Genomic DNA, 22,838 nt, shown 5'->3' on the forward strand with positions numbered 1-22,838 from the left:
AAATACCCCTCTATACCTTTCTGTTAAGACAAGAAATGAACTACTCCCTTTAAAAGACTCTTGCTTGTTTCTGTAATTGACCCTCCTCGCAGGCCATCCCGGGAGGGAGCGGAACGAGCTCCTGAGAATGGCAGAAGAGGTCTGGCCTTGCTGTGGGGATCCGGGCTTATGCCCCAGTTTTCCGTATCCTGCTCATCACCCATCCCAGTTCACCCAAAATTCACAAGCCAGACAGGAAAGCTTTCTTCCTTTTGCTGAGTGAGCTCAGAGCCCTCTTCTGATCTACTTCTGAGAGCGGAGAGGATCGAGAGCGTCCTAACGTTCCCGTGCATTTACAGGTCGCTCCTGCTGCTTCGGTTCAGCTGGCGCCTTCGCCCTCGGCCTGCTGCGCAGAAAACTGTCACACCCGAACGCGCACAGCCAAGCCGGCAATAACGGACCTGGTCGCTGCGAGGGACGTGGAGATCCAGAAGTGGAGGAGGGAGTATCACCCCGTCACCCCAATAAAACCTTTCTCTCTTTAAAAGCCTGAAACCTGCTCTTGGCTGCAGTTCCTTTTCTGAGAAACACAGGAAATCCTTCCCCGAGGCGCTTTCCCAACCTTCCCGGCAGCGCTGGCCGCGACTCCCACCGGCCCTGGGATTCTCACCACCCTGTTCCCCCAATCGCAAGGCCCCTCATTCTTTCAACCTGGCGGCAGTCTACCACCTGGGCATCCTCCTCTCCCCTGGGTGACCCCCGCCCCCAGCCCAAAGCCAAGAGACATAATTTCGTGGACCGGGGTAGCTAGCCATGGCCAGCTGAGGGACATCACTGCTCTCCGCCGGGTTCCCGCCCTCAGCCAATCCCACCCAGAAGCAGTGTGGGTTTAGTCTCCTGGACCCCAGATAGGAAGACGGGGAGGCATAAAAAGTGCGGGCGCTCAGCAGTATTCCCGACTTCGGAGCGCCTCCCCGGGGCCCGAGGCCCAGTTGCGCCGCCTCCCACCGCCTCTCTGTCACCCACGGGCGACACTCCTCCGTCTGACTCCCTCCGTGTTCGAGCCACCGTGCAGCCTGTGCAGGGTAGTCGGTCAGGGGGATTTCTCGCGGCCACCATCGCCACCCAGGCCCAGGCCTGCGAGATGCAAACAAGGTCTGGGAAATCTGCACGCGGGGGCGGAGATTAAACACGTTCAAGTTCACACAAAAAGAATCCAGAAGCACTTCGAGTATCCCTGTCCGCTTTCCCCCCAAATCTTACTCTGCTTTGAAGAAGCTGCTAAGCCAAAGCAGAGCCGGCTTTGGGCAAGGTTAGGGAGAGGGGGATGACCAACGTCTCCCTTCCATCCGCTGGTTACCTCTCTACTCCCAAGCAAACAAGCGCGGAGGAGACGGGAAAGAGCAAGGAGAGGCGCGGGAGAAGCCGTACCTGCAGCGGCTCGAGCTTCCTGGAGGCCGGCGCGCGCTTCCCTGGGCGCCGCGGGAGCTTCGGCGGTGGCGGAGCTCTCGCAGCTTCCCTGCCGGCCGCCTCGGAGTCCCCCAGCTCGCGGCGCGGATCCCCTCGTCCCTGCGCTCCCGCTCGCCGGCGCTGACTGGCCCGCGGGAGTCACGTGCAAGGACAGGGGGCGGGGGTGCGCCGCGGCGGTCTGCACCTCCGCTGGGCGCCTAGCTGCGGAGCTGTTCATAAAACTCCCCTAGCAGGCAAAGTCCAGGCGCAGGGATCTCCTCGGAAGACGCCGAAGTGCGACCGCCGGGGCGCGCGGGCTTCACCCACCGCCCTGCCTGAGGTCGATTCGGTTTGCGGTTTTGCCCAGGGTCAGCTTTATTAACGAGTCGTCTCTCTCCCACCTCCTCCCCTGCCTTCCACCTCCTCCCTCCTCCCCACGCTTCCTGGTGGTCCGGTTCCAGCCGCGGCCCCGGACGCGGGGGGCGAGGGGCGGGGCTGATAACGGGGAAGGTGACCTCTTGGGCGCGACCCCGGCTCGGGTGTGGGGCCCTGGGTCACCGGGGGTGCCCGGCTGGTTGCAGGGCTCCGGGTGATAGTGGGTAGTGGGATTCTCCTAGCCCCAGATTCTGGGGAGGAGGAAGAGACACCAAACTTGAGATTGCCCCCCTCAATCAAAGCGCGGACACCTAAGCCTCCCTTTCACCTTCGCAGTAGCCCGGGGAGTCGGCCAGGCTCCTGCGCTCAGTTTTATGTTCATGCAGATAAAAGTGCACGCTTTCAGGGCGAAGCTTCCCAGCCCCCGCGGCCTCCTCCCTTCAGATCTTTGCGTTTTCTCTGCTGCCTGCGGCGCCGCAGCTCCAGTCCAAGGGACTTAGGGACTTGGGGAGCTCGGCAGTCCAGCGGAGTTTCTCCGCCGAGAGGAGTCTTCCAGCGGCCTCAGCCCCCCTGCCTAGAGCGGGGGCGGGGAGGGTGGCAGGCCTGAGTTTGGAGTCGGCGTCAGTGCCTAGAGGCCCCAGCTCAGCGAGGCTGCGAGCCGGAGAGTCCCTCAGACAGGTCTAAAGGTTAATAGAGCAATCACAGGGCCCTATTACCGCGTAAAAATAACCCATCGATTACCGCAGCCTTCAGCTCCAGATAACAGCCGGCCGGTGGCTCTCAAGCTTTCGGTTAAACTTCCCCCCCATCCCCCATAAGGTCGCGTTTCTCTCCCTTGCGCAGGTTTCTCATACCAGATTGGAGGGGTCGGGAGGGGGCCGGGGATACCACCCTGAAAGAAACCTGTGCGCCTCCGAAGTAAGGGTACGGGCGAGACCCGCTTCCGCAGTCTGTAATCGGTCGTGGATTCCCGGCCTGCGCGAGGGCAATCCGGGCGCTGAGGCCGAGGCTAGGACGCGGGGCTGATTGGAAGGAAACCCCCCAAAGGGATCGTGGCCAACTCGTGGGGATTCTCAGGAAAATCCCGGAGGAAGGACTGAGCGCGGCTGCGCGGGGAATTCTCTTCCCCGAGCTGAAGGTGCGGAGGTCCAGAGGGGCTCAGGCCGAAGAGAGAAAACTGAGGCGCCCGGCAGAGCGGCGGAAGGGCTGAGCGCCCGCTGGACTCACCGACGCCGCTCCCTGGGCCGCTGCGCGCCTGGGCCCCTTCGCGCCCGGGAAGCTGAGGGTGGCGTGCTAGGGGTCCCTTCTCCAGCTTCCTCCAGCTCCTCGCCAGCGCCTTGCAGAATTTGGGGCTGCAGATCCCAGGCCTGGGAACTTAAGAGGGAGGTGGTCCTGGGGATCCCGGAAGCTGGACCTGGGTAAAGGCGGTTTCGCGGGGACACTCCGACCGGCGCACTTTCTGATGCAGCCGAGAAGGGCACGCGACCCCTGTGCTCTTTGAAACGGGTCCTCCTTCCCCCTGGGGTGAGCGAGAGAGCCACGAAGCCAAAGGCCTGCGCCAGGGGCCTACGAGGGCTTTCTGAGGAGTTGCAAGGCTGAGCTCGGAGGAGCAGGAAGCTGCCCCGGCATCTCTCTTCTCCCTGGGAATTTGTGGCTCCAGCGATGCCCCATGTCTCAGAGCTGCCTCCCGCGCGCGACCCCCAGAGGGCGAAAGGGTCTGAACCTGGAGACTGGGCCTTGGGACTTAGCATCTGGCGGAGCGGCCATCTGAGCGTCCTCCCCAAAGCCAAGGACGCGGGCCGCTCCCACGCGGGCTGCTACCTTCGTAGTGCCGGGTCGGCCGCGGCGCCACAGCGCGTGTGCTGAGGGTCGCAGTAGCTGGGTGACCAGCGCCCCCCCCCCCACAGCCTCCCGTACAGTGGTGGGGGCAATAGCAGGCCCTGCTCTGTGTGGCTGTTGTGAGACCCCTGATGGAAGAGACTGCTCTTTCTAAGAGCTTCCTTTCGAGGAACCCCAGATGCACCAGGGGGGCGCTCCTGGCCAGCCCTGCGACAGAGCTCCTTTACAATACCACCGACACACCCCAGCCCCCCAGCCCTGTCCGCGCTCTCCTGGTGGGCTGAAGCCTGGGAGTCCGTCAAAAATTCCTTGCTTCTAGGAAGATGCCTGGAACCGAGAATTTTGTGTCTGTGTTCTGCGTTTTCCCCTCCCTTTGGGCCCAGCGCCCCAACTTTCTCCCCAGAGGGCTCAGCTCAAGGACGGTCCCGAGAGTGGCTGGCGAGCGGCCCGCTCTTTTAGGGTGTTTCGTTTTCCTTCGCTCCCTCCCTCCTTCCTTCGCTCACCCCCTCCCTCCTTCTTTCGCTCACCCCCTCCCTCCCTTGGGCGAGGCGGGAGCAGCCGCGGCCGCCGCGCCGTTGCCAGGAGCGGAGAGCATTTCAAGGCCTCGCTGGCCCGCCGGCTGGAGGAGGTTTATCGGCTGCCGCTAAGTTCCCAGGCTTCTCCCTCGCTCAGGAGGCCGCTGGGAATGGAGTTGGGGGTGTGTGTGCGTGTGGTGTGCTCTGAGGTTCGGACTCCTGGCTATTTTTAAGGAGATGTCTCTGGGCTGGCCTGGGATATGGCCCAACCCCATTCATGCCCTCTTTCCACTTTTCTTTCCCATAATCTACAAGGAAAATGTAATACTGTAAAGTCTTTGACCTCTTTTTTACTAAGGGCCTGGGTCTAATGAAGAGTCAAGTCGTGAAATTTAGACAAATAAGAATTACTAAGATGTACTATTCGATTAAAAAAAAAAAATCTCTCCAGGACACAAGACTAAGTTGCCGGAAATTTTTGCTCCATTAGGGCCTCTGGGACTTGAGCCGGTCCATACCTTAGAGACGTATTTGTAGGGCAGGACATGGAGTACAGAGGAATCGGAACTCTAGTTCCCTGAAAAAAAGTTAATAAACAGTGGACGATGGGATTCACAGCGACAACAGCGACGGTCTCCCCGGGCGGGGTTCTCCGGAGTCCCTGGCGGGACCCAAGCGGGCTTGCTTTAAGCCGAGCGCAACGCCGGGGCCACAGTCTCAGTTCTGGCTGGTGCGGCCGCCGGGCACCCTGCGGAAATCAGCCTCGGCGGCCGCCAGCCCTGAAAACCAACGACGCCTGAAAGAACAGCAGGCCCCCAAAGTCTTCTAATCGGGAGCAAGAAACCCGCAGAGAGACAGGACCGGGGAGGGCACTGGAAAAGTCACCCCTCGTCCTGTGTAACGAATTCCTCCGACATGTAGACGCATCTCTGCGAGCTTGTACCTAAGGGCTCCGGGACAGACAGGCAAAGGGACCCGCGCTGAACGTTTGCCGGCTCCTGTCCCCACGCGGCCCTCCAATTCCCCCGCCGGGCCTGGCGCCGCCGGCACGATTTCTTCTCCCTCTGCGACAGTCGGTCCTCACTCGCGGGGCCCGCACTACGCCCAGCGTCACCCCACACCCCACCCCGCGGGTGGAGCACAGAGGATCCGGGTGTGGAGCAGGGCCGTCGCCCGCGGACGGAAAAATGGAGAACGAATTAAGCTGCGAGGCTAGTAGACCTTCTTTCCCTCCCGAGCCCCTGTGCCTTGGCAGCGGGAATTCTTGGGGGGGGCTAGAGACCCCCTCCCCGGGAACCGAGCTCTGCCCACCAGGAAGCGCTCATCAGCCTCCTGCTGGTGGACGTGAGGAGAGAAGTCAGCCACGCTTCTTAATTCTGTTTTGCTAGTAAAAATACTACTCGGTGCTGCAAGGCGAAGCCATGCTCTGTCTCGGAGATCGCAAACGCTTCCTGCTGCTTCCGGCCCTGAGGACTAGAGTTTCTGGCACACCCTACCATATTTCCAGATTACAGAACACTTTCAAATTCCATTTTTTTTTTCGAGGAAACAACAACATCGGCGCGCTAGAGGGAGGGAGAGAAGATGTTCCCATCCTCATACAAACGGGAACTAGGAGACCCAGAGAGGTTAAGACACTTGTTGGAGGTGGCAAAGCCGGGGCGCTCTGCAATAGGTCTCGAATCTAGATTTCTGAGTCTTAGTTCTTTCATCCATTCTACTTATTATCGAGTTTCTATAACGAAACGCTTTTTAAAGCCCTCGTTTTGCTTTTCAAATCTTTCTAAATTTCATTTAATGAGGACGTCTGACATTTAAACATTAAAATCAAGTTTAAATAAAACAGTTCGTGTCTCATAATCTAAGAACCCGTGGGAAGGGAATGAAAAGGAGTCTCCACGTTTTCACCAAGTTCGGGAAGGATGCCAAAAGCTTTCTGAATGGGGAGGGCATTCCTCAGGTCCCGGGGCAGCGGAGGCGAGAACTGAAACCCAGTCCAGGCGCCCGCAAGTCCGGGCTCTGCCGCCAGCGGGTCGCCGAGCACCGGGCGCCCTGCGGCCAGGCTGACGCCCTAGCGTTCGCCCCTCTACCCTCGCCCAGCCTGGCTCCCTCTCCCCTCCAAATCCGGGGACTTCGGATGGGGGTGGGGGAACAGCAGCAGGCGGAAGCTTCCGGTACCCACTGCCCAGGCTGCACCGAGACCCCCTCTGGGCCTGCAGAATCCCCGAGCTGTCCGGAGGGGCCCTACTCTTGGGGACCGAAGCTGTCACCTCCAGGATCTCTCTTGGTGATGTGGGCCCCATTCTTTCCCTTGTGGGTTCTCCCTCCCTCCTACCCTGTTAGGGACTTTTGAAGCTGCAGCACTGGCTGCACCCATTACAGAGCAAGAGCACGATAAATGTTCTTGGAATACATAAAATGTGACTTTGCTTAATTCCTAGGTCTTCTGTTCCCTGGAGTTACAAATTCGTTTATCTGTGGTTGCTTATACACACCCCTTCCTCCCACACACACCCCAGAATGTAGGCTCTATGAGGACAGCAGCCAGGGCTGGCACATAGTAGATGCTCAATAAATGTTTGTTAAATGATTACAATTACAAAAGGAGTTGCTAATAGCATCTCTCAGGGTTGCTGGGAGTTGGAGAAACAACACTCCCTTCAAAGGCGAATGCATCCCCTGGCACACAGTAGGTGCTTAGAGTCACCACCGTTTCTCAGAGTAGGACCCTGAGGCCCAGGCCAGACACGGAGAGGCCCAGTCTGAGTCACTGAAGAGTGTTTATCTGCACCGCCACCTACAAATCTCTCGCCCAAATCTAGGCTGCCTCTAAGGAAACCGGGGGTCCCAGGACTCTGGGGTCTGCAGGAAGAAGGGATTTCCAGGCGCACAGTCAGGATTTTGGAGGTCGAGTTCAGCTAGGGACCTGGTTAGGCGCTTAGGCTGCGACGAGTGGACAGGGAGGCTGCCCGGATCCCTAGGACAAAGGCCGACAAGAAACGCCAGGTGTACCATCTCCCGAAGCGGACGGCCCAAACCCGTACCTTTTGGAAAGCTGGAGGGACGCTGTCCGACAGCAAGACCGAGAAAAAAAGTGAGGGAGGGATGGCGAGAGGCAGAAACAAGAGAAAGCAGAGAAAAGGAGGAGAGACAGAAGAAGGCAGGCAGAAAAGACAGAGGAAGACTGGCTTGAGAACCCAGAGGGACAGGATTTGTTCATTCACCGATTAACTCATTCATCCAGTCATTCATCCTATTTTTACTGAGCACCTACTCAGTGCCAGGGACTGTCCGAGGTGCTGGGATTCAGCATAGAACAAAACAGAGAAAAATTCTGCCTGGGGAGCTTACATTCTATAAGAGGAAGATGGAGAATGAATAAGTCAGTATAGGCTTTTAGGTGGTGTGAAGTGTTATGGAAAAAACAGAGTAGGGGAAGGACAGGCAGAGAGCAGAGAGGAACAGAGACCAGGGAAAAGGGGCGGGGGGACGTCGGAGACGGAAACACAGACCCAGAGAAAGAAGAAGAGATAGGAGTCAAGGGACCAGGCGACAGAAATAGAGACCGAGACCCCCAGGGAGAGGGAAGGCCAGCGAGAGAACTGGGAAGGAAAGGCCTGGGCCGGATGGAGGCGAGGGGACCAGACGGGGCGAGGTCAATCCCGAATCGCGCCCCGCTCCCGGGAGGGCTGCGGTGTAGACGGGGACCCAGCGGCTGGAGCGCTGCCAGTCCAAGACCCCGGCGCTCATGTCGGGACTTGTGGAGCCACCGGAGACGCGGTGTTCCTAGCGCCAGCTTGGGCCGGTTTCCGCACAGGCCGCCCCCGGCACCCTTCCTCGCGCCACCGAGCCCGAGGTGACCCGGAGTTGGGGAAGACGCCCAGGCAGGCGCCGCGACCTGGCGGCGGAGCGAGAGACAGGAAAGTGTCAAGGAAGCGCGAAGCCCAAGTGCGAAAACAGCTTCTCCTCCCTCGCCTCCACCCCCCAGCCCTGGAAGCAGAGCCCGCCCGGGGCATCTCCCAAAGCCGCGGCTGCGGGGCTGAGGGCTCTAGGCCCTGCGGTCCTGCACGTGGGGGAGGACCCTCTCTCCACAGGCCTGGGCTTCCCTGTAATGGACAGTAAGGTCGCTTACAGGCCACCACCGCTCAGTGGCAGCAGGTGCCCAAAGAGAGTGGGCTGCCTTCTCTCACACACCCCTGGGCGCATGGAGGTATTTATTACTTATTTGTAAATGATCAGTTTCTTGCAACAGCAGAAGAAAATGCGAGGCATGGAGCTTCCAACAGCTTGACCTACCTATTTCTGTCAAAAGGATATTTGCTGTATTTTGACCTGAGTGAAGAAAAAGACAGCAAGATCCCTGACATTCCATTTCTCTTCCCTAGGTTCAACTTTCCCATACATGCTCCTGTATCTGCGTGTTTGACTGAAAGACAAGGGTGTTCTGCCTTTAAAGTCTGCTTTCTTCCACAGCCCCAGGCCCTCTTTAGCAGAGGTGCTAATCCACAGCAAATTGCCAAAGGGCAAGGGACTAAAGGGAGAAAAACCGAGAGGCAAGAGTCTGAGTGAAATGGAATAATCAGCACCTAGATGGGAAGAGCTGGCAGGGTTCCACTCTCGGAGGGGCAGAGCTGACCCCAGGAGCCTCAGCTCGCTGCGCCCGCCCCGTTCTCCCTCTCCCATCTCATACCACCTCTCACTGGGGCTGGAACCTTTCCCCTGTGAGGGGAAGAATCCTTGCGCCCCCAGCCCAGGAAGTCTCTGGAGATGTCCCGTTCCCATAGCCCACACTCTGCTTGAGGATGGGGTAGGGGTGGGGTGAACGGCTCGGAGGAGATAGAATAAGACACAGCCTTATCTGTCAAGAGTGATCAATTTCATAATCACTAGGTGAGAAATTGGTCTTTATTCCACTCCAAAAGCCCTGGCTTCTCATTCTCTCTCCTCGCCTCTTCCTCCCCGCCCCCCCACCTCTACATAAGATTGTCAGAGGCTGTGACATTCCCATCCCAAACTCTCTGAACATGGCTACTCAGCATATGAATTATTTGCGATTTGCCTCAGGATAAGAAAAGCTAAATGTAAGTTGTGTTTTAATCTATAGAAGAGGATTGCTGGTATCTTCACACTTACAGTTTTTACTTCTAATAGCCCCAAACTGGAAGCCACACAAATGATCCTCAACTGGGAAATGGATAAACAAATGGAGGGGAGGCCATGCAAGGGAATACTACTCAGGAACAAAAAAGAATGAACTACAAATACACCCAGCGACGTGAGTGAATGTCAACTGCACTAGGGCTGCACGAAAGAGGTTGGACTCAAAAGACTAAATGAACCCATTTGTATGACATTTTCCCAAAGGCGAAACCATAGGGATAGAAAACAGAGGTTGCCGGGGCAGGGGTTTGGGGGAGAGGTGACTGCAGAGGGGGAGGAGGAAGTTTGGGGGGGTGTTGGAGCTAGCCTATAGCTTTTTTTTTTTTTTTGCAAATGTTCATAGCAGCTTTATTTGTAAAATCCCAAACTGAAAACCCAAATACCCTCCACCAAATGAATAGACAAACAAACTGTGGCACATCCATGCCATGGATTCAGCGATACATACAACATCTTGGATGAATCTCCAGGCATTATGCTTAGTGAAAAGAGCCGGTTCCCAAAGGTTATATGTTGTATTATTGCTCCACATATATAACATTTTTGAAATGCAATACATTGTAATTACTTGTCTTTTTCAGGTTGATTCTCCTTCTCAGGCTCTTTGACAAAACCATCTTTATAAATCAATAGTTCAAATGACTTTGGCAGTTTCCATCATAAGGAGTGTGTCATATTTGGTTATCAAATCCATCTTGCTGTGATCTACACCCACTACCATTATATCATAGATTTTCAAGGGGCAGAGAGAATTCTAAACACCAACCATAACTATCTCCAACATACAGATGAAAAAACTGAGGTTCAGAGAGGGTAAATGTTTTGCCCGAGATTGCACAGCAAGCTCCTAGTATCAGGACCACAGAGATATCCTCACTCTCGGCAAGAGCTCTCCGCTGCTTCACTCCAACACTTCTACTTGGGTGCAGTGCCACTGTTTTCACGGTTTTCCTCCTAACTGCCCAAGGCACTTCCTTACCTTGTGAAGAAGCCTCTGCTGCTGTCAGTCAGGAGCCTTCCTGGAGATGCCAAGTGAAAAAATATGGAACTAGTCTATATCTTGATTGTGGTGGTGGTTATACCATTTGTGTGTTTTGGCAAAACACATAGAACTGTACCCTAAAAAGAGTGAATTTACTGTATGTAAATTTCACCTCAATAAATCAGACTTTTAAAAAAGCAGGGGGTTAAGAGTATTTCTGGGACAGGAGAAAATTCTTCAGCCCCTATTCTCTCTCTCTCTCCACACACACACACTCCCGTCTCCAGTCTTTAGTGAGACTTCACATCCCTGGTACATGATTCACTCCCCCCTAAAATACTTCAGAAAAGTGATTTCTATATAAAAGAAAACCTTGCATCTCTTCTAAAAGGATCCAGTGCCCGAGGTTGGTCCTCCCTATTGCAGGAAGGGTGACTTCCCAGGGAGGATGACTGTTGTCTCATCCTGAGAGTCCTGGAACCAGGTAGCACAAGCTCAGAAATTGCTAAGTCACTTCAACCACACGGTTGCTCCCCCAGGCAACTGGCTGGCAGCAGATGGAGAGCGGGGAGACCCAGCTGGCCAGAAGCTAGTCAGTCAGAGGAGACTGGGTTTTGTCCAGCTGGTCCCATGAGGCAAAGGAGACTGGGTTTTGTCCAGCTGGTCCCATGAGGCAGGAATAAGCCAAGGCCTGGCCTTGAGAGAATGAGCTTGCCCCTGAGAGTAGAACTATACTTCCTTTAGTCCATTTGGTGAAACGTGGCCTTTCCTGCACATGATCATATTCAGCCCTGCAACAGTTCTGCAGGATAAGTTGTTTTGACTCTGATTCTTACATCAATATTCATCACACTCAGCTGCAGTTCGTGACCAGCACGCGGAACGGCTACCATGCAGATAGATGGTAACTGGAAAAAAAGTGTGTTTTATGCCAGATAAAACTACACTTTGTACCTGTATTTACAGAAGTCATGGTCTAGTAGACATCGCAAGCGAGCCCAAAGCCACTGACTACCAGGTCCATAGGATGGCTCTGCTACCTTTCCTGCTCAATAAAAGTGGTGTGTGTGTGTGTGTGTGTGTGTGTGTGTGTGTTTGTGTGTGCTCATTTCTACCCCTTCCAAGAGTTGTCGATAATATCATTGTTTTTAACTCTCCTCAAACCACTGTGGTCATGGAGGAAAAATGACAGTTAATGTTAACAGACACCCATTGGTCTTTGGCTTTAATCTCATCCTGTTCACTTGAATGAAAAAACCAACAGCACTAACAAACACAAAACACCACCATCAACGAAAACAGAACAAAACCCCACAAAATACTGTTTCCTGTTAGAAATAAAGCAAACAGATTGGCTTTGTCTATTTCCCTCTTACTCTCCTCCCCATCCTTCCAAAGCTTGCTAATGAAGCACTGGAAGAACCAAAAGGTGGGAAGGGAAGGGAAGAAGTAAAAAGCATGCAGGAAGCCACAACTAGGAGACCTTGTGGCAGGTAGCGTTCTGGGAAAAAAAGAGGGAACTCTGGGGGGCAGAGGTAAATCAAGGGCCAGTCTCTCTCTCACGAAATGAGACTAAACACCATGATCTGAGAGTTCCTTCAGCCTCGATGTCCTCTGAACCTTAATCATTTGGATTCCCTTACAAGTATTGCAATTCACCATAGCAAACACGTATTGAATGCTTGCTGTGTGCCAGGCACCATGCAAACTTGGGAGATCTAGGGATGAACATAAGTCGCTACCTCCAAACTGGTTCAGACCAGTGAGAAAAAGAGCCCTGCAAACAGGCAACGGGAGAAAGTGCTGCAACAGATAAGTTAGAAGAGAAACCATGTTAATTCCTTGAGGTGGGAGGAGGGAAGAATACATGGGCAGAGGAAGTAAATGAACTCAAGGAACTATATTATTTTTATATGTAGGTGTCTCCCCCCCATACTTTTGCCTCATTTACTGTTCCCTTTCTAGACCTCAGCGTGCGCGCGCACACGCGTGTACACACACGCAGGCGGCGACCTGGCTTGACTGTTAGGCACACCGAGAACCTACAACACGCACGACTGCGGCCATTTCACACATCTGATGCCAAACACGCATATGCGTCGTGGGTCCTACCCAGTGCCCATGTGGTCGGCGCGTGGGCTGGGAATCGGGGGGTCAGGAGACCTGGCCTCTCGTTTGCATCGCCACCAGGTTGCGTGACCTCAGGCATGCCCAGTCCCCACTCTGTCTCAGTTTCCTCATCTGTGAAATGTGCGGATTGTGCTAGATTATTTCTAAGCTCCCTTGCGGCTCTTTAAAAAACAAATGAACACGTTCTTAAAAGACACTGGGATTAAGAGGTGGAATAAAGTCAAATATTTGTTGATGGATAGAAAACGCTGCCTCCGAGTCGCGCGGGTCTGTTTTCGGGCTTACGTGGAGTCCACCCGGCTCCCTGGTGACCGCTGGCGTCTCCCGGGTCCCGCTCACCCGAGGGGCCGCCGGCTTCCGTGGCCCGCGCCCGTCCCCCGCGAGGGGTGCCCTGCGCCTCTGGCCGCGCGGGCCGGGTGATGGATGGCAGCGGAGCCGGCAGCCTGTCAGGCCTTATTGATGAGGTGCGCGCCGACGGCCGCCGCGTAACCCGAGGCGGCGGGCGGCGAGCGCCGGGCGGCGGGCGGACGCAGACTCGGCGGCGCTCGGGGTCAGCCCCCGGCCGGCCGCCCCCGCCCCCCGGCGCGCCCCGACCCGGCTCCGCGGAGGGGGCGGCGGGTGCGGAAGGGCCTCCCCGGCCCGGCGCCCGGTGCGCGGCCCCACTCCCTCCCCGCCGCCGCCCGGCTTCCCGCCCCCGCTCGCCCGCGCCGGTTCCCCGGGGGGCCGCGGCCGTAGCCTCCCCGGCGCAGCCCCCGCGCTCGCTCGGCCCGCGCCCAGACCTCCGCTCTTACCCGGCGGCCGCGGTCCGAGCCGGCGTCCGACCTCCGCGCCCGCCCTCCGGCCGCGCGCCCGGGAGAGGAGCGCCTGCTCCAGCCGAGGGGCCGCGCCCCGCGAGGCGGGACTACGCCGCCGCCAGGAGTGTCTCGTGCAACACAGCTTAGCAGGGGAATAGTCAGTTTTCCGGGCATCACTCACGCCCGCGTGAGGGGAGCAAAATCAGGACCCCGGCGAACATTCCATTTGGGTTCGTTCGAATTTTTATATAGTGATAGAAAACAAGACAGGTAGATGAATAAAAGTCAATGCACCTACATGTAAAGATGGTAAGGTTCCAGCGTGGAATTCCCCCCCTCCTCCGTTTTTGTACATTTCTGAGGTTTCAACTTCGCTTTTATAATAGCGAAAAACACTTCACTTGCTCGGCTTGAAAAGATAGGATCCAGCTTAGTTCATGCTCAACCTCCCGCTCACTTTCTCCCAGTTCCACGCTCCTCCATCTTGTCTTTGCCCCGTTTTAGAAGAGCAGCTATCTGAGCGCCAGACGGACTGCAGAACTAGGGCAGGTGGCCTTACCCCTCTGACTTTCTAATGAAAGCCGCCAGGGCCACCTTCTCTGTGGGGGACACTCATGTGGGGATCGTGAACATAGTACCTGCAAAGCACTTTCGCTTAGTGAGAATTAAAGAAGTCAGCCCTGGAGACAACTTAACACGAAGTGCTAAAGGGCTCAGATTTTTCCTTTCTGCATTCTCCCCACCCCCGCCCCAGTCTGAGTCAAGGGCTAGTTCTGACAGGTAAAGGGCCCTCATTCTTAGATGTGACCTAAGAACTGGGAAACAGGTAGTCTTTTCTCTGGGGCACTGGACGGAGGGCCGAGGGAGGGATCCCAGGTGGCCCAAGAGACTCCCTGCAGAAAGCAGCTCAGGCCAGGGGGTCGGGATCTAGGGAGCAGGTGACTGGTGGAAGCTCATTGATCTGGAGTCAGGAGTCTTGGGTTCTAATCCTGAATCTGCCACCAGGTGAGTAGCAGGACCACAGGCAAGTTGCTTAACGTCTCTCTGCGCTTTAGTTTCCTGTCTGTAAGTGGCAGAGGCTGGGTGCTTTCCTACACCAACATTTTGTGACATTAAATCTCCCCAGGTGGATATCTCCAAACTGTGCCATTCTGTTCCTCAAAAGTTTCTATAACAAGGAGCTCACTGCTGGTCCCACACAGTGGAAGGGTGGGAACACCAGACCTCTAAGTCTGAACTCAGTCTTAGCCACAGATAATGAGCATGTTCAGTGAGAAACACAAAATGGGAGGCCCATCTGCATGTCTATGATAAAAGGCTTGGACTGCAGATAAAACTTCAGTCCATTCACTAGGCAAACGTTGACTGAGTAACAGCTACCACGGGGCACTTACTATACGCAGGCACAGTGCCAAGTACATTGCATGGATTGACTATTTCATTTATCTACACAATCACTCTATTCCCCCATTTTACAGATGAAGAAACTGAGGCACAGCGCTATTAAGTAACTTGCTGAGCTTAATATGTGGCAGAGCCAAGATTTACAGGCAAGTAGTTTGATTCCAGAACCCAAATACTGCCACTATGAGCAAAGCATTGGTACTATGAGGGATAGAAAAGGGAAAAAGCAAGGGCTTTCTTCTCACAAATCCTCCTTTCAATTAAAACACATTTTTAAAAAAGACTTCAATTCCCAGAATCAATCCCTTCCCCTCCCTCCCACCACATCTTTTCCACAGGCTTTAACACATTGTATTTCATTTTAATCTCTCCACGTGTCTGCCTGTCTCCATAACCCTCTTCCAAATTTCAGTCTTCTCAAGGGCAGAAATCTTACTTGATAGCTTTGTATTTTCCATAGTTTCTAACATGTAGTAGATGTTTCTAAAAGTTTGTTGAATTGAGTTCAGAAAATTGGACTTTCCGGCTCGTCCTTACACAGTGTAAATCTCTGTCCTTTATGACTGAAGATGTAGTACCAGGGATGTGGCAGAAACACATGTTCCATGGTCCCTTCCACTGTGCAAACATAGAGAAGCTCATGTGCAGAAGGTGCCACGTGATGCCTCACCAGCACCTCAGCCCGAGTGCCCCTGTTTGGGGGGTGACCATGGGCCCAGGTACCTTTGGCCTCTTTTTGACACTGACACTGATACGGAGAGCTGGAGTTGCAAGGGGGCTTGGGATTCTGGTCCAAGCCACTCATTTAATAGATGAGGTGATTAGGACCCAGAAAGGGCTACAGGCTTATCCAGAGTCACACAGCCACTTAATGGCAGAGCCAGTAGTAGGTGCCTTGAGACCTGGTCATACCCCATTTTTCCATTTCAGTATGCTGCCTTAGGAACTGATAGCTCCCCTCTATAAATCTGAATCCCAAGGCCAAGCTTTCCTCACCCTGGTGCAACCACCAGGGTGAGAGGATTAGCGATAAGGCACACTGAGCTCTGGGGTAGCCAGAGTACGTGGTGAGCGCTGCCACCTCCATCTTTGCAGGAAGGTGGAAACGGTGATCAGGGCTCAGCCCCGATGGGGGTGGGTGGGGGAAAGAGGCTACAGTAAAGGGTCTCAGTGAGTCACAGACATTTAAAACTAGTCATTTCAAGCCCCTCCTAGACGGAGGACAAACCAAGCCAAAAGGGGCATTTGGTACATAATATATTTCTGGACAATAGCTTTCAACTATCCTCATAAATATTCCAGCCTTCAAAATAAACAAAATAAGGCAGCAAAGTTGTGGATGGGGTTGGGGGGGAGGCATAATGGACAGGGTTCTGGACTTGGTCCTTGTCATGACCCTCATTGTTTCATGGGGTGATCCTACGTCCCAGTTTATGCCCAATGTCCTGTGTAATTATTCATAGTACACAATTCACTCATGATTTCACATACATTTAATGTATGGTCACCCTTCATCACTTGGACTCTCTAAGCTTTGGTTTCTCCATCTACAAATTAAAGGATTTTGAGTTAATATCTTGGAAAATGCTTCCATTTTATGAAGGTGGGGCTACAAGAGGAGCCTCACAGCGTCTTTTGTCTGGGCAGCTGAGAGCCAAGTCACTTTGGATTTGTGACTGCCCTGTTATTGACAATGACCTTTGGGCCTCAGGTGCACCACTGGGGAGCAGATATTGATTTTTTTTAAATAATAAAATAAACCAGTCCTTCTGAATAACAACATGAGAATTCATGAGCGCTCACCTCCCAAATCCACAAATCAACTGTTAATTTTATTCATTTTCAACATATGTTACAAATATTTTAACTGCTGTTCCCACCCTAGCAGATCCCCTCCATCTCTTCACCAGTTTGTTTGTATTTAACATGTAGCTGAGTGGAGGAAAGGAGGTTTTTGGATTGGGTTCTTAATTGGGGCAGTCAATTCACTGTCTTTTTTTTTTTTTTTCTGCCTGTGATGGTTCCCAGCCCTATTCTCATGATAAAGAAATGTTGTTGGGGGACAAGGTCGTGGCAAGGACACCCTCTCCGTGTGCTCCTTGTTGTGGCTACCCCAGCCGTCAGGCAGTCTCCCTTTCCTCCTAATCCCACCCACACATCCCTTTATACACGGTGACTCCGAGGTTCAAGTGTGTGTGTGTGTGTGTGTGTGTGTGTGTGTGTGTGTGTGTGTGTGTGTGTGTGTGTGTGCGCGCGCGCGCGCGCGCGCACGTGCAGCGCTTTATTTTGTCACTTCATTAAGCTTAAACAGTCCTTGATGGTTGGAGTAGTATTTAATCATTCTCCATACCTCCCACTGTGCCCTGCATACAGTAGGTGCTCAATACACACCCAAAATAATGAATTAATGATTGAATGCCTCTGGAGGCCAAATATGGAGTCCTGTATAATAAAAGTGCCTATTTGTGAAATACACAAATTTCTTTCTTTCTTTGTTTTTTCCTTCTTTCCTTCTTTCCTCCCTCCCTCCCTCCCTCCCTCCCTCCCTCTCTCTCTCTCTCTCTCTCTTTCTTTCTTTCACATTTCAGGAGACCTGGGGTCCCAGCCGCATTGTAAATGTATGGCTTTGCAAACCACTTTATTTTCACTGTTTTGATCTCACATGTGTGGAGGCTCTCAAACTGCTATTTGTTTCACTTTATAACTCGCACCTTGGAGAGGCTGGATGATAAATGAGAGATGAATAATTCCTTATTGCTACTTATCCGCTGAATCTATAAACTAGTGTCAGCATTTATTCAGTTAGGTTTAAAGCTGTGCCTGGTATACTTATTAACCTGCTTAAAATAAGCCATAAAAATGGGCTTGGTATACAATTGTTTTACCTAATTTTTAAAAATGACATTGGTCATATCCCACTAACTCGTGGGGTGACCTTTGGCAAGTCACTTAACCTCCCCGGGCCTCACCTGTAAAATGAAAGGTGCGTGCGTGTGTGTGTGTGTGTGTGTGTGTGTGTGTGTGTGTGTGTGAAATCAGCTTTAAGAGCCTTGCAGCTCTGTCATTCCTTGATTTCAAGATTTGCAGATGAGTGAATTAAGGGATCCTGATAACACCTATTACAGCAATTACAAATCAGTTCATATAGATCATCTCAGGAATCCTCAGCATATTCCTGGAGGGTGGAGAAGGCAGCACTTACTAGGTAGAGTAGGGCATTTTGAGTTTTATTCTGTTACTTATTAGTCGTGTGACCTTTGGCAAAGCAACATCTCTGAGTCTCAGTTTCCTCATCTATAAAACGGGCATAATACTCTAATAATATCCACACTGATTACCCCAAAGAACAATCAAATGTGAGGATCCAATGTGATATGTATGTGAAAGGACTCTGATACATGCTATTCCTTGTCCGCAACTTACAGACGAGGCCATCGATCAAGGTACTGTTTGTGTAATCAGTTCGTAGTAGGGTCAAGGGAAGGATAGTTTGATCTCTCTATTTTGATTACGCGCGGAAATTATTTTAAAATTATATAAAGGCTGAGCACTTAGGATACTTCCCTGGGGTCAGTGTGTGTTCAAGAAAACCCCATGCCTGATGAGGCATTTCTTAGAATGCTAAATGGCACAGTGATAAGAAAATCAGCCAATATCTACTGGCCCACAGACCGAGGAACTCCTAGGTGGTGGAAAATAAAGCATTCTGTGAAGGCTTTGGAAATATGCACCCTTCCCAGCTCTGGTTGTCCTAACTTCTCATACCCCTTGCTTCAGGATATATCCTGGCCAGATGCAGGGTACATATGGTTGGCTCAAGCCTTTGGGTTTGTTCCCTTCAGAGACAAGTACAGAGGAATCAGTTGTTGCTGAGGATTTTTGTCGTAGAGAATTCAGTCAGCAAAGATGTCTAGAATGTGCTCCTGTGAGATTCTTCTTCAAAACATTACCTACCACCATGCCTGTACGGTGCAGGGGGCTGGCAAGTGTGGCGTGAAGATAAATATGGTGCCTGACTGGGCCCTGCTTGCCTCGTAGGTGGAGAAGGGCAGAGAGAAACTCACTCCAGTCTACAAAAAACTACAATTTTGTGGTTCTACCAAAATTCTATTCATATTCCTTTATTACCAAGCAACCAACCAACCAACTATACAAAGGCTGACCTCAGAGTTAAAAAAAGTATAGAGCTTAGAGAGAGAGGATAGGAGTTGTATTTTAAGTCGATATCCCCTATTGTACTCAGACTACAATTTTTTTATTTGCTCAATGTTTATATGATCATTAACATCAATGAAATTGACCTTCGACTCAATGCTACTTTTATCTTCTGTTTTATCTTCTGTTGCCCGAATGTGTTACATTAAATGTGTTACATTAAATGTTACATTAAATTAAAAATCTCAGTACAAGATTTTTTGAAGGCTCCCTAAGTTTATGGTGGGATTTTGTTTCTATTTCTTTGTGTTACCACCCTCCCCTCAACCCCATCGCACACTCCACATATGAAGTGGGAGGAAGGCACCCTTCATCTTTATAAACTGCTACTCATTCCTCTACAAATAAAAACTATTTCAGTTTTGAAAATGGCACCTGACATTCACTAATACTTGTAATTTATATGGTCCTCAGTCGCGTTCTCAGTGCTTAACTTTCTTGCTTTCACAAAGGTCTTCCCTTCTGAACACCCTCTCCAGCTTTTTGGCCACCACTAAAGGTCTGCTTCCCCTGCCCAAGTTCCCCTCTTCTTCTCCTGGGGTCTGAATAATCAGCTTTTATTAGCAGCTGGACGAGAGCACCTGGCCTTACATTCCACCACATCCTTCTCCCAGCAAAGGGAGTTTTGAGAAGAGGAAAAATTTACAAGAACTTAGACTATTGTTTTCAATTTCAGCAACACTCAAGGTTGCAAGTGAAATTCTGAGGCAATCTGGATGACTGTGAAAACATTTTCTAAAGGGGGAGGGAGAACCCCATTGTGGAAAAATCACTCCCACCAAATGGAAATGTCTCTAGAGTCCAGGAGTGTTTTTGGAGTTTGAGTCCATTGAGTTTTGGGGACTTTAAAGCTAAATTCTCTAAAATAAATGTTTGTCATAAGCACCATAGTCATGAAATCTTAAGAAGCAAGACATGTATTGGATCTGATCAATCATCCCCACCCCTCTCAAAATTTTTTCTAATTTCAAAGAAACAGGAGCTCATTGTAGTTCATTTGGAAAATACAGGTGAATATAACAAGGAAAACACAATCTGTCCTTAACCACATCACCCAGAAAGAACCATGGAGAACATTAGTGTTTTCTGTCTGTCTGTCTGTCTCTCTTCCTCCCCACCCCACCCAGCCAGTTTCACACAGTATTTCATAATCTACTTTTTATTTAAAAAATATATTATGAGATATTCCCATGTCATTAAATATTTTAAGGAAAACAGTTTGATGGCTACATTATGGATTTTGCAGTTTATGTAAGTAAACTATTATGTTCAGAGTTTATGTTATTTTCTATTTTTCCTTAAAATAAATAAATGTTTGAAGTGCCCTTGTCAAATCCACATAAATTTTGGTAAGTAAAGCATCTTGTAAACCCCTGATTATTTCCTTGGGGTAAATTGCTATTACTGGAAAAAGTGGGTCAAAAAAATATGAACACTTGTAGTGTTTTGGATACATATTGCTAAATTGCCTTCCAGAAGGGTTGCATCCAGAATTCCCACCAGCAACACTCAATTTTGGGTGAGATAATTTTTAAACATATTTATGAATTTTGGGGTAAATTTACACCTCTTGTTAGACAAATTTAACTACTGCGGTGTTTTGAAGTTACAGGTTAAGAACAAAACAAACAAAGCCAAACAAACCCGTGAGGGACATTGATGCCCGGCTAATGAATTACACTCCGGAGATTATTTTAGGGACTGGGAGAAGTCTTGTCTGCCCTCTAAGGTTTGTGAAGATTTCAAAATACAAGAAACCAAAGCATAAAAATGTTAAGTAATTTGCCCAAGATAACATAGCCAGTAAGTAGTGGACATGGGATTCAAATCACATTATTCTAACACTACAGTCTAAACTCTCACATTCACCCAGGGACAATGTGCCCTTAGTATCTCATCAGAACTAAAGTTTCCAGAATGTTCTTTGTGATGAGGTCATTATCCAGAAGTTGCCTTTTGTAGCTTTTAAGTTTTTAAACAGCAAATGAGAATAATCTCAGATTATAGAGGGGGAATTTTATCTTTGAATAAGGTGACATCCTCCGCTATTGAGAAGCACATTCACACATCTTATTTCAAGAATACACCAGAAATAGACGTGGAATAACTTGGTCACCACTGGCATGACTGGGTCCAGGTCACCCAGCTTTTAGGTGGTTGTGTTGAGACAAGAATCCAGGCTCTGGCCATTCTTTGACTACTGCCTATACTCTGACTGGCAGCACATAATCCCTATGGACAGGTGAGGCAGGCCAGCTTGACTAAGGCCAATGGCATCTTAACATTTCTTTGGGGGTTAGTATCCTGCACCTGGAGACTCCATTCCCAGGGGAAGTCTGAAGGGAAGGTGGCCCAGCCGGGTTAGTGGGACACCTTGGGGGTCACAGTGGCACGAGGGGCTTAGCAACCTGAGTTTAGGTGTGGGCAAGCAGAGACCGACTTCTTCTAGGGAAAGACTTTGCAGTCCACGGAGCTTCGTTCAAGCCCACGCGGGCCTCGTTGTGGCCTTCTGGGGCAGGGATTCCTGCATTGAATGGAAGGCTGGACCAGATAACCTCTGAGGCCATTCTAACATCCAACGTCTCTGATTTGTATGTCTTGGGGGAAAGAAGTGAGCAGTCACGGGGCTGGAATAGTTGATTTAGGGTTCCGCCCACATTGCCAACGTAGTCCTCATCTTGGGCAAATAATTTAACATGTCAGTACAAGGCACAATGCCTGCCGGAGGCAAGCTTTGTAAATGTTTGCCGAATGAATGAACGAAAGAATGGGTGGATGGATTTAAGTCTCCCAAGTCCCAGGGAATACTGGTGAAAATTGGAATCTTACGGTGCCCCTTGATTGGCGTGGAGTTTGAAAAAGACATTGTTAAGTATCTACTGAAATTCTTAAAAGAAAATGTGATATTCCAAACCCAAAGGGATCCTAATTCGTCCTTACACTGACAATGGGTAGAATTATAGTTTACCAGCAACGGAAGCATACCACGTAGGGGCGCCTTGTGAGTCCACACGAACTCAGCTTCATTAATTCCCCCGCCATTCGCCCCTCCCCCCCGCCCCCCGTCCCCCCCCTTCCCCTGCCCCCGCCGCCTCCAATGGGCCAGCTCAGCGCCTCCTAGGCCCGGGTGGGGCACGCCAGCCCCCGTGCCTCCCTCCTCCCCCGCCCCGGATAAATGCCGAGGTCTAATGGATTGTTCATGCTGCTGTCCAGATTAGATAGCGAGCCCCTCCGTTATCGCGGCTGGAGCAAACCCGAGCGGCCACCAAGCTGAGAGTTTTCGAAGGCAGCCCTGCGCCAAGCCTGGGGAAAGTACAAGGCCCGGGAGAGCTGACAAATTCTGGGGCCCTCAGGCGGTTTCCTCCCAGAGCCTCCTCGCAGGACTTGCCCTGAACCCTAAATCCTGCCCCTACTCCCATAGTATTTAAGGAAGCAGGTATCCGATGTGGTCGGTAGCGACTATCTGCTGAATTCTAGGGAGTAGTTCTATGACTCGTAGATTCTGCTTGTCAACTTTCCAGAAGCTAGGAACACTTTGAACAACCCTCCCCCCCCCATTAATACCAGAGAGTTGCTTTTGCACAAACAGGGGCTATGACATGCGACCAGTACGGTACTGCCTTTCCTAATTTTTGTTCTTGAATCATCGCAGAGGAAGCATAGCTAACTTTCTGACCTCCGTTCTGAATTTCCCATGGTCAAGTTTTTATCTGTTAATGATCTTGTTTCTCTAGAGTTTCTTTTTTAAAGTTTCTTAAAGAAATAAACCTTGAGGGACTTCCCTGGCGGTCTAGTGCTTAAGACTGCCTTCCCATGCAAGAGGCATGGGTTCGATCCCTGGTCAGGGAGCTAAGATCCCACATGCCGTGGGGTGTGGCCAAAAACTTAAAAAACAAACAAACAAAAAAACACCTTGACACTTCTCCCCCCCCCATGAGCTACTTTTATTGCGTCTCCAGTTATTTTCTGAAAAAGAAAAGGATATACTATCTATCA

The 22,838-nt window shown here is 51.4% G+C and overlaps 1 protein-coding gene across 5 annotated transcripts in view; it reads right to left on the reverse strand.

Moving 5' to 3' along the window:
- Positions 1-22,838, reverse strand: part of GATA4 (GATA binding protein 4) — a 109,898-nt gene that overhangs the window by 52,099 nt on the left and 34,961 nt on the right. For 2 of the 5 annotated variants that reach the window (XM_079927047.1, XM_079927043.1), the window contains exon 1: positions 1,411-3,751. The exons of 2 other annotated variants lie outside the window; for them this stretch is intronic. The gene's annotated coding sequence lies outside the window, so the exon portion shown is untranslated. Of the gene's footprint in view, positions 1-1,410; positions 3,752-13,220; positions 13,332-22,838 lie in introns of those variants that run through there. One more of the 5 variants, XM_079927046.1, reaches the window with a different exon arrangement.

This window comes from Stenella coeruleoalba (assembly GCF_951394435.1).
Source record: "Stenella coeruleoalba genome assembly, chromosome: 7".
Lineage (NCBI taxonomy): Eukaryota > Metazoa > Chordata > Mammalia > Artiodactyla > Delphinidae > Stenella > Stenella coeruleoalba.